This window comes from Prionailurus bengalensis, chromosome B4, assembly GCF_016509475.1.
Source record: "Prionailurus bengalensis isolate Pbe53 chromosome B4, Fcat_Pben_1.1_paternal_pri, whole genome shotgun sequence".
Lineage (NCBI taxonomy): Eukaryota > Metazoa > Chordata > Mammalia > Carnivora > Felidae > Prionailurus > Prionailurus bengalensis.
In genome coordinates this window covers 68,931,014-68,940,061 of record NC_057358.1, presented here as the reverse complement: position 1 = coordinate 68,940,061, position 9,048 = coordinate 68,931,014, and the positions used below count along the sequence as shown (strand labels likewise).

The following is a 9,048-nucleotide window of genomic DNA, read 5'->3' as shown; positions in this document are numbered from 1 at the left end:
TACTACCACTTTGTAATCTAACTTGAAATCTGGAATTGTGATGTCTCCAGTTTTGCTTTTCTTTTTCAAGATTGCTTTGGCTATTTGAGGTCTTTTGTGGTTCCATACAAGTTTTAGGATTGTTTGCTCTAGTTCTGTGAAAAATGCTGTTGGTAAAGTTTTTTAAATGGCAAGGAATAGATTATTCGTATGGTGCTGTATATCCTCCACTCTAAGAATTGAGGGTCTTTGGGTTGTACACTGGCAGGGACCTGGGGAGCTCTGTCTGATAGACAAAGGAAGGGTACTTTTTAATACAAAAAGATAATGGGGAGGGAAGGGGGAAAAACAGTTACAAACAGAGAAGGAGGGAGGCAAACCACAAGAGCCTTTTAAATACAGAGAACAGGGGCTCCTGGGTGGCTCAGTTGGTTAAGCATCCGACTTCAGCTCAGGTCATGATCTCACAGTTCGTGGGTTCGAGCCCCACATCTGGCTCTGTGCAGACATGCTCGGTGTCTGGAGCCTGCTTCTGATTCTGTGTCTTTCTCTCTCTCTGCCCTCCCCTGTTCACGCTCTCTCTCGAAAATAAAACATAAAAAAAAAATACAGAGAACAAACTAAGGGTGGCTGGGGGGGGTGTGGGAGAGGGGAAAATAGGTGATGGGCATTGAGGAGGGCACTTGTTGGGATGAGTACTGGGTGTTGTACGTAAGCCAATTGGACAATAAATTATATTTAAAAAAACAAAAAGATAATGGAAGCTGCAACCAATACCTCCCCAATTATAAAGACATAAAAATAGATGTCTCTGAGGTAAATGGAGAGCCTGGGGCTTAAGAGTGTTGAAAGGGTTTCACAGGGAGTGTCACAGACACCAGGGTGGCTCCTGCATCAGTTGGTAGAACAGCACATAGCCCTCATTGGATGCCACCTGATTTTCACTGACAGGGGAGACATGAGAGTCATTGTAGACATGCCAGCCGGGCTGGCACCAGCAGAGGGCTGCATAGTGCTCATAGTGGACACTGCCCCAAGTAGATACAAAGGGCATACAGGGCTTCGGGCTTTGTCCTGCTGCAGCAGGAAGTCTACACCTGCTGAACTTTTCCTGATGGAGTCTTGGGAGGTGGAAAATCGATTAAGATGCAGCACGAGGATTCAGAGGCATCTTTGTACCATCAACTTTTTGGTACTTCGTGTTTTCTGCCAACATCTGTCACATACTGGAGCATTCTCTGACTCCAGCTCTTCATCCTTGGTGACAAGCCTGAAACAATCCCCACAGAGAAAACTTGCCACCCACAAATCCTTTCTGGGATGGGCAGGAAAGGTCACAAAAATCCTCATAGGTCATGAAGTGATGCCCACAGGTCTGGCACTTGAGACAACTCTTCAACTGGCCTACATTCAGGTCCACAGTATTGCTATCCTCTCCCTCTATGTAACATTTCCACGTTAAGTTGGCCTGGTCATCACCATTTAACTCAGGTTCTTCTAGCAGAGCCCCTCCACAGTGGGGTTGGGAGTGAGCTGGACTGTTGGCCAGGATTGCCTGGCAGCCTCGTTGGTTGATTTCCAGGTAGAGCCGCTCCATAAGGAGCTTCAGGAACTCTTGGGCATCCTGCTGGCTGCGTCCAGAGAAGGATGGAACATATTTGTAGAAGACGGCTCAGAAGGTAGTAGGATTCACAGCTTCACAAGGAATCAGAGTTTCACAGGGCACCAATCACATCTGCAGAGGCTTCAGAGAGGTCTTGGGCTCCACCCACTCCAGGCACCTTTTGCTGGAAGTCCCGTAGCAGTTAGAAGTCTGAAAGAGTGAGGACAGCTCAAACATGGTAGCACTGCATTCAGGAAGCACATGTTCCCCAGATTTCAGAGGCCCACATGACCAGAACCCAGAAGCAGTGTGTGATAAGCCATTTTGTCATTGGAGTAGAAAGACTCAGAGGGCTGGGCAGATAGGACGTGGAAGGAGCCGTGGGGAGTAAGGGTCTCCATCTGTATGCTGAGTAAGGTGGGGGGACCAGGAAAGCCCTCGAGGTGGTAGAGAGATAAGTCTTAAAGTGGGAGGCTCAGGTCAGAGCCCCAAGTGGCTCAGTGCAGCCATGCACCCTCCCAAGGCAATCTCCACAGGTCGCAAGTCCCCACTGCTCACAGACTTGGAATGATCTAGTTTGGTTCTGGAAGGGAGAGGCAGAGCCACAGTCAGGGGGTGGTGAGTCAGGCAGCAGAACTCCATGATCTGCTGGAAGGGGTCCTCTAGGACGAGGGGCTGACATCTGTCATCATCCCAGTTCCAGTTTCTGGAGCCTTTCCTCAGAGGGACCTGGCAGGGGAGGCAAAGGTCTTAACATGGGGTTCGGCCCAGGGGCTGGTTTCTGCTCTTCTTGCTTCTGGCCCATGGGGCAAATGGTAGCTTTGATCCCATTCTGGACATCAAAATGTCGCTCTGAGGTCTGGTCCAGGTGGTGTTAGAGGGCTGTGGCATGTGGACACCATGGACAACACAGGCTGGACCTGTCCTCTGGTGAGGTAGCAGGGGACCTCAGGCTAGGCCAAGCCCCAGCTCAGGGTCACCCCTTACTACACCCGTGCAGCTCACCCCCAAACCCCCTAGGGCCAAGCTTCAGTTTAACCACTACTGTTGCTGCATCTGTTGCCCAGATCTCTCCCACCACAGGGCTTGCCACCATCTTTGTTGGTCTGGCTTGTTGATGCTTACAAGACCACTGCTGGAGAGGAAGGGTTTTGGAGACTGTGGAAAGGGTCCTTTTACAATGTTGCTCATAATGCCATTGTCAACGGTGCTGAGCTGGTGACCTATGATCTCATCAAGGATGCCCTCCTGAAGGGGGCACCTGGGTGACTCAGTTGGTTAAGCATCTGACTCAGCTCAGGTCATGATCTCACGGTTTGTGGGTTTGAGCCTTGCATCGGGCTCTGTCCTGACAGCTTAGATCCTGGAGCCTGCTTTGGTTTCTGTGTCTCCCTCTCTCTCTTTCTCTGCCCCTCCCTTCCTCATGCTCTGTCTCTGTCTCTCAAAAATAAATAAAAGCATTTAAAAAATTTAAAAAAAGTATGCCCTCCTGAAGGCCAACCTCATGACAGACCACCACCCCTACCAATTCACTTCCATCTTTAGGGCAGGCTTCTGCACTACGATGTGGTCAAGATGAGATATGTGAACTCTGCCCTGGGCCAGTACAGCAGTGCTGGCCCCTGTGCCCTTTCCATAAGTAGGGTCCCTGTGCCTTCTGCAAAGGGTTCATGCCCTCCTTTCTCTGTTTGGGTTTCTGGAATGAGGGGATGTTTGTCACCTCTGAGTAGCTCAAAAGGGCCCTCATGGATGCCTGCACTTCCCAGGAGGCTCCCTTTTAAGTGTCTCCTGATGCTGACCTGACCACCTCTGACTTTGGCTTTGGCTCCAGCCCGGCCCTACTTCCCTTCCCTCTCTCCTCACCCCTTCCTTCCACTTCCTTTCCCACCACCTGCCTTTCCTCTCACCCCTCTTTCCTACCTCATCATCCTGTTGCCTCTCGGTTCCAGTAGAGTTGACCCCAGTTGACACTGTGGGAGGCCTGGGGCACCAGCCAGGACCCCAAGCCTTCAGTCCCTTGAAGAGTTAAGTCCAACTCTTTTTTCTGCCCCAAAGCCTGCCTAGCCAGCATGTCACCCATAAAATAGGTTTAGCCTTAAAAAAACAAGTGAGGACACGTTGTATAGCATATAATGGCCACATTTAATGTTGTACTGTTTTCATTTTTTTCTTTAAAATCATTGGTTAAATTAATAATGCATTGTACAATGAGTAAAATCATAGAAGTTGAAAATGCTATTCAAATAGAGATAAATGTCAGCAAATAATCATGCCCCTTTCCCCCATTGACATGCACACTTCATGTATATGGACTATAAACTTACCTACCTCAAAGAATGTTTGACTTAACTATGTTAAGAATAGTTGTTTCATGAATGTATAATTTTCTCCCAGTAGACTGGAAATCTCCTTAGGTGGGGAATTGTGCCTATTGCCTCTATTTTTTTTACCCACCATAGAACAAAAAACAAACTTTCAACAAACACAAGATAATGGTACATATTTTGGGGACAATGGATGTCAGAAACAGTATAGCACAGGGACTTTAGTTCAAAACCTTTGTTTGGAATTCTAGTTTTACCACTATATATCTGTAAAGTTAGGATGAACTACTTCTAAGCTTTAGTTATTCATCTATAAAATGTGTTCAATAATAATCTAGAGGAAAGTATTAATCATGATAATTGAAATATATAATAGGAAGGCATTTGGCACAGTGGAGAGCATATAGTAAGAGCTCAGTCAATGATCACGAGATGATGATTGACTGTTTTTATAATTTCAAGTTTGCATACCCTCAGATGGGGATCTCCATGAAGGCAGGGAATTTGGCTTGTTTATTGTTTTATCAGTTGTACTTCAAGTAGTGGTTATCACATAGCCGGGATCAAATCAATACCTGTTGAATGAATGAATACGTTTCCAGTGTTTGCCAAGCATAATTTGCTCGGTCTGTTTTAAAATAACTCAGCTGTAAGTATTTTCATCATTGCAACACTAAACAAGATTTTATTTCCTCTACTGTTAATAAAAGATTGGTTTAAGAGGATTTGATAAGCACACATTTATCTTTTATATGGGCCATACCTTTAGTTCTTCTGGCAGTTGTTCTCATTTGGTGTCAAAAAGAAAATATGTGTTGGGGAAATTTTTCTATCAATATTTTGTAGTAATAGAAGAAGCTGAATGAAATACACTGGAGACTGACAGAAGAAAAAAGTACAGTCCAGCATCTGGGTAGTATGATTAATTTTTTTAACACAAATTTGTTCATTTAGTGTGCGCCTACATTCATCTTCCAATACTCCATTCTAATAATGAGTTTCAAAGATGAAAATAATTATTTCGCCAAAAATATAATTTAGTGCAGGGGCTATATTAGTTTTAAAAAGGCATAAGCTATCATTTGCTTGAAATTGTCATCAAATTCCTTCAGTTTAATGGTCATTTAAAAAGCTACCCTCCCTCCACTCACTCAGGATGAATGTGAATGTGCACATCCAGGGAGAGCACCAATCAATTTAGTAGTTAATGATTATTGTTTCCATTTCAGAGTGTTTACATTTTCCTTCAGCTACTCCTAATGCGGTATTGTACGATTTACGGGAGGAGTCACCACTCTCTCAGCACCATGGCACATGTGAGCATTTCTTTGCTTATTCTTCATGGAGGCATTTAGTTAGAATTTAACAGAGGAACGACAACAACTGGAAAGATCTCTGCCCACCCAGGGAACACAAGAAAGTAATCTCAGAGAGTCTGCACTACTGCAGCACTGTGCACAATGCAAATATGGCATAAAATCTATCTTTACATTTATTTGCAAATGTGTACAGATATGCTTCATATAAATTAATCCTCTATTTCATTATAAGGAAAGAATTACGTCTGTGGTCAAAAGTGATGGTACAGGGAGAGAGTTAATCTGATTTAGCGCAGCATGTGAAAAATTAATTGGAAGTCAGAACTCCATAGTGTTTATTATAAAGTAATTTCACACCAGCTCTGGATTAGCATGGTAACGGGTGACAATAGGTCATCACTATGTTAATTGAAAGACAGCATGCTTTATAAAGAGGGAGAGAGAAAGAGAAGGAGAGAGAGAAGGAGACAGAGACAGAGAGAGAGATGGATTGATTTAGAGGTTCAGGATGTAATATGAATTGGTGGTGGTTTGGGACAAAGGGTATAGAAAGGATGGGACCCCCCAATGAAAAAGATAGCCTCTTGCAAAGTCAGGGCGGTAGGCTAAGCAAACGTTAAGTCTGGTGACCTGAAACTCTGAGACCCCCTGAGATCCCTGGAGATTGGAATGTTTCCCAGTTGCTGCACCTGTTAGACAGCGGTCTTGTAGAACTGAAGACACTGCTGTGCTCTCTGGTGCAGATGCTGGAGCCAGTAGAGAAAGGAAAAAGCCCAGGCCCAGGACTGGAGGCTTCAATTTCTCCTCATCTTTTGTTCTCTGAGGACACAGCTTGGCTCTCAGAGGCTCTGGATTGTGACCTGGAAGAATTAGTGCAGCAGCACTAGTGGTAAAGTGAGGGCATCTTTCATTTACCAGCCTCAGGCTTGATAAAGCCAACACTGGCAGACAAGTAACAGAAAATAACCTGTCATTTGGACATCATACTGACTGGGCAGCCAAGTCAGGCTCAGCCTTCTAGCTGAGTACAGAATCCACTGAACATCTGTCTGCGCAGAAACCTGTGTCCCGTTACACTCTGGCAATCCCACCCATGCGCTGCAGGCTGGGGTGTGCAGCCTGGGACCGCAGCCTGCAATTCAGTGGCTGAAATAGGGAAGTGTTTTTTCTGGGGTATTTGCATAACGGAGGGAGGTGCTAAAGAGGTTTTCATGGCTAGCAAATCGTGCCATAGGCAAAGATCCCACATGACATTGTGAGTGAGAACTCTTTTATTAACTGAGGTCATTGCTGAGGTCTGGGCTAGTGGCTCCCTAATGGTTTAAATATGCATTTCCATCATACAGACAACAAAAAAGGTAGAACAATGTAACACGTATTTAATCAAGCTAGAAAGTGACCCAAGGAAATCAGATTCACAGAGACAGAGGGGATAGAAACTAGCTGGGGACTGTGGGGCAAGTGGTGTGTATGAAAGTCCTGTGCATGGTCAGGAGGGGGGGATGGTGGCTGGAGCGAGAGGAGTCGGTGACTTTTATGTGCAAAGGGAAGAAATCATCTTTTAGGATTCTGCAATTCTCTGTGGTATGAGCTGATGAGTATGACCTTTCGGCCTACCCTTTCTTGTGGAAAGTTTGCAACCCGGGCTGACACAAGCTGTTGTAATATGTTAATTTTGACCCAGCTCTGCTACAAATACTAACCGTGATCTCTTAAGACATTTTCACTAAGAAATATAGTCCTTTGGACATAACTTTCAGCACGAAGTATCCCGATGAAGTGTACTAACCTTTCTAATGAAGGTCAAAATTAACAAACAAAAACTAAAGGAAAGAAAAAGCGGTTTCAAGAAACGGGAACACCACAGAGGTTGTCAACTATGGGGTTAGCAGTCCAGGCACAATCCTTCATCCTGCATCCTTTCAGGAAGCTTTGTTCCTTGGAACAGCATGGTGGGAGGTCAGCTGGAAGTTATCTGGAAAAAATTGAGTGGAGATGAATTCAGACAGAGCGGGATGAGTTTGGAAACTCCTGTCAAGGAGCTAGGTGTAATTTTAGAGGCAGGAAGGAAATGGGCAAGACAGGCTTGCCCAGAAGAGAGTGTTCTGTGACACTAGGTCAACATTCATTTATTCAAGGGCTGACCATCATGGGTTGCATGCTTCAATGCCTACTAAGCCCAGCTATGTACTAGACACGATGAAACAGGGAAGCAGGTACTTCTGAGGACTGCAGTGAACTGGGAAAACAAAGTAGTGGCCACTCAGCCCCTATTGATTGCTGCTGCATAAAAGTATGGGCCAACTGTGTCTGTATCTTCTGATTTTTAAAGAGGGGACAGAAAAAAAAATTATGTAAAACTTCCCAATTCCTGAGTATACAACAAATTCAAGTGTTTGAGGTTACCGTGTGCACCTAACAAGAACTATCTGTGAGCATGATACAGACTTATGCTCATAGTCTGCTCCTCTGGGTCACGGGCAAAATCCCTAACCTTCTCATTCTCGGAAATCTATTTACTAGAAGGTGTTCCTTTTTCAGTGCATGTGTTTGCAGAATTGGTGTTTCTTATTGTTATATACCATTATATTTTTAAATCTAAAGTTTAAATGAGTTTCTTCCCCTCTTTTCGATCAGTGACTCTCAACTGTCAATTCTTGGTAAAATAAAAGGCAAATATGGGGTTGCCTGGGTGGCTCAGTCAGTTGAATGTCCGACTTGATTTCAGCTCAAGTCAAGATCTCAGGGTTGTGAGATCAAGTCCCGTTGTTTGACTCCCTGCTGAGTGTGGAGCCTGCTTGAGATTTTCTCTCTCTCCCCCTGCCTTTCCACCCTACTCAATCTCTCTCTCTCTCAAATTAAAATAAATAATTTAATTAAAAAGGGCAAATATAGAATATGGCTTCTGTGACACACATAATTGAAAAGTGTTGAATAAGAAAGCATTTAATGAAACTCCAACATTGTATCTTTTTGTTCATTTTTAAAGATTAAATGTTCTTTGATCTGGATTAGGAATTCTCTTTTTGCTTTTATTTGTTATTGAAGCATGATTGACATACAATGTTTCTTAGTTTCAGGTATATGACATAATGATTAGACAATTCCATACATTACTCAGTGCTTATCATGGTAAGTGTGGTCACCATCTATCACCATATAATGTTATTATGATATTGACTATATTCCCTATGCTGTATTTTCATCTCTGTGACTTATTTATTTTATAACTAGAAGTTTGTGCTTCTTAATTTTTAAAAAATGTTTATTTTTGAGAGAGACAGAGTATGAGTGGGAGAGGGGCAGAGAGAGAGAGAGAGAGACACAGAATTTGAAATGGGCTCCAGGCTCTGAGCTGTCAGCACAGAGCCTGACTCAGGGCTTGAACTCACGAACCACGAGATCATGACCTGAGCTGAAGTTGGATGCTTAACAGACTGAGACACCCAGGCACCTGGGAAATTTGTGCTTCTTAATGACCTCCATCTATTTTGCCCATTCCTGCCCCCAACTCCCCTCTGGAGCAGGAATTCTATTTTTTTTTGAACAGGAATTCCTAATACTGGATTCACTCATGAGCTTCAGTTGGGCTCTAAGCTTTTTGAAATGGTACCCATAATGTTGAATGTAAATGTGGGTTGTATACTTCTCTTTTTGGAGGGAGAGTCCATAGCTTTCATTAGTTCCAAAATGGAGTCCATATCTCCTCCTGAAATATTAGTGTTTACTGCTCTAGATCCTATTTATAATCTTTACCTACTTGTACTCCAGAAAAAAGTGCATTTTCTCTGTTTCAGCTGTATCACTTGGGGTTCACAGTTAG

At 43.9% G+C, this 9,048-nt stretch overlaps 1 pseudogene; it reads right to left on the bottom strand.

Moving 5' to 3' along the window:
- Nucleotides 1-663: 663 nt before the first annotated feature.
- Nucleotides 664-2,862, bottom strand: LOC122472557 (annotated as a pseudogene).
- Nucleotides 2,863-9,048: the final 6,186 nt, after the last annotated feature.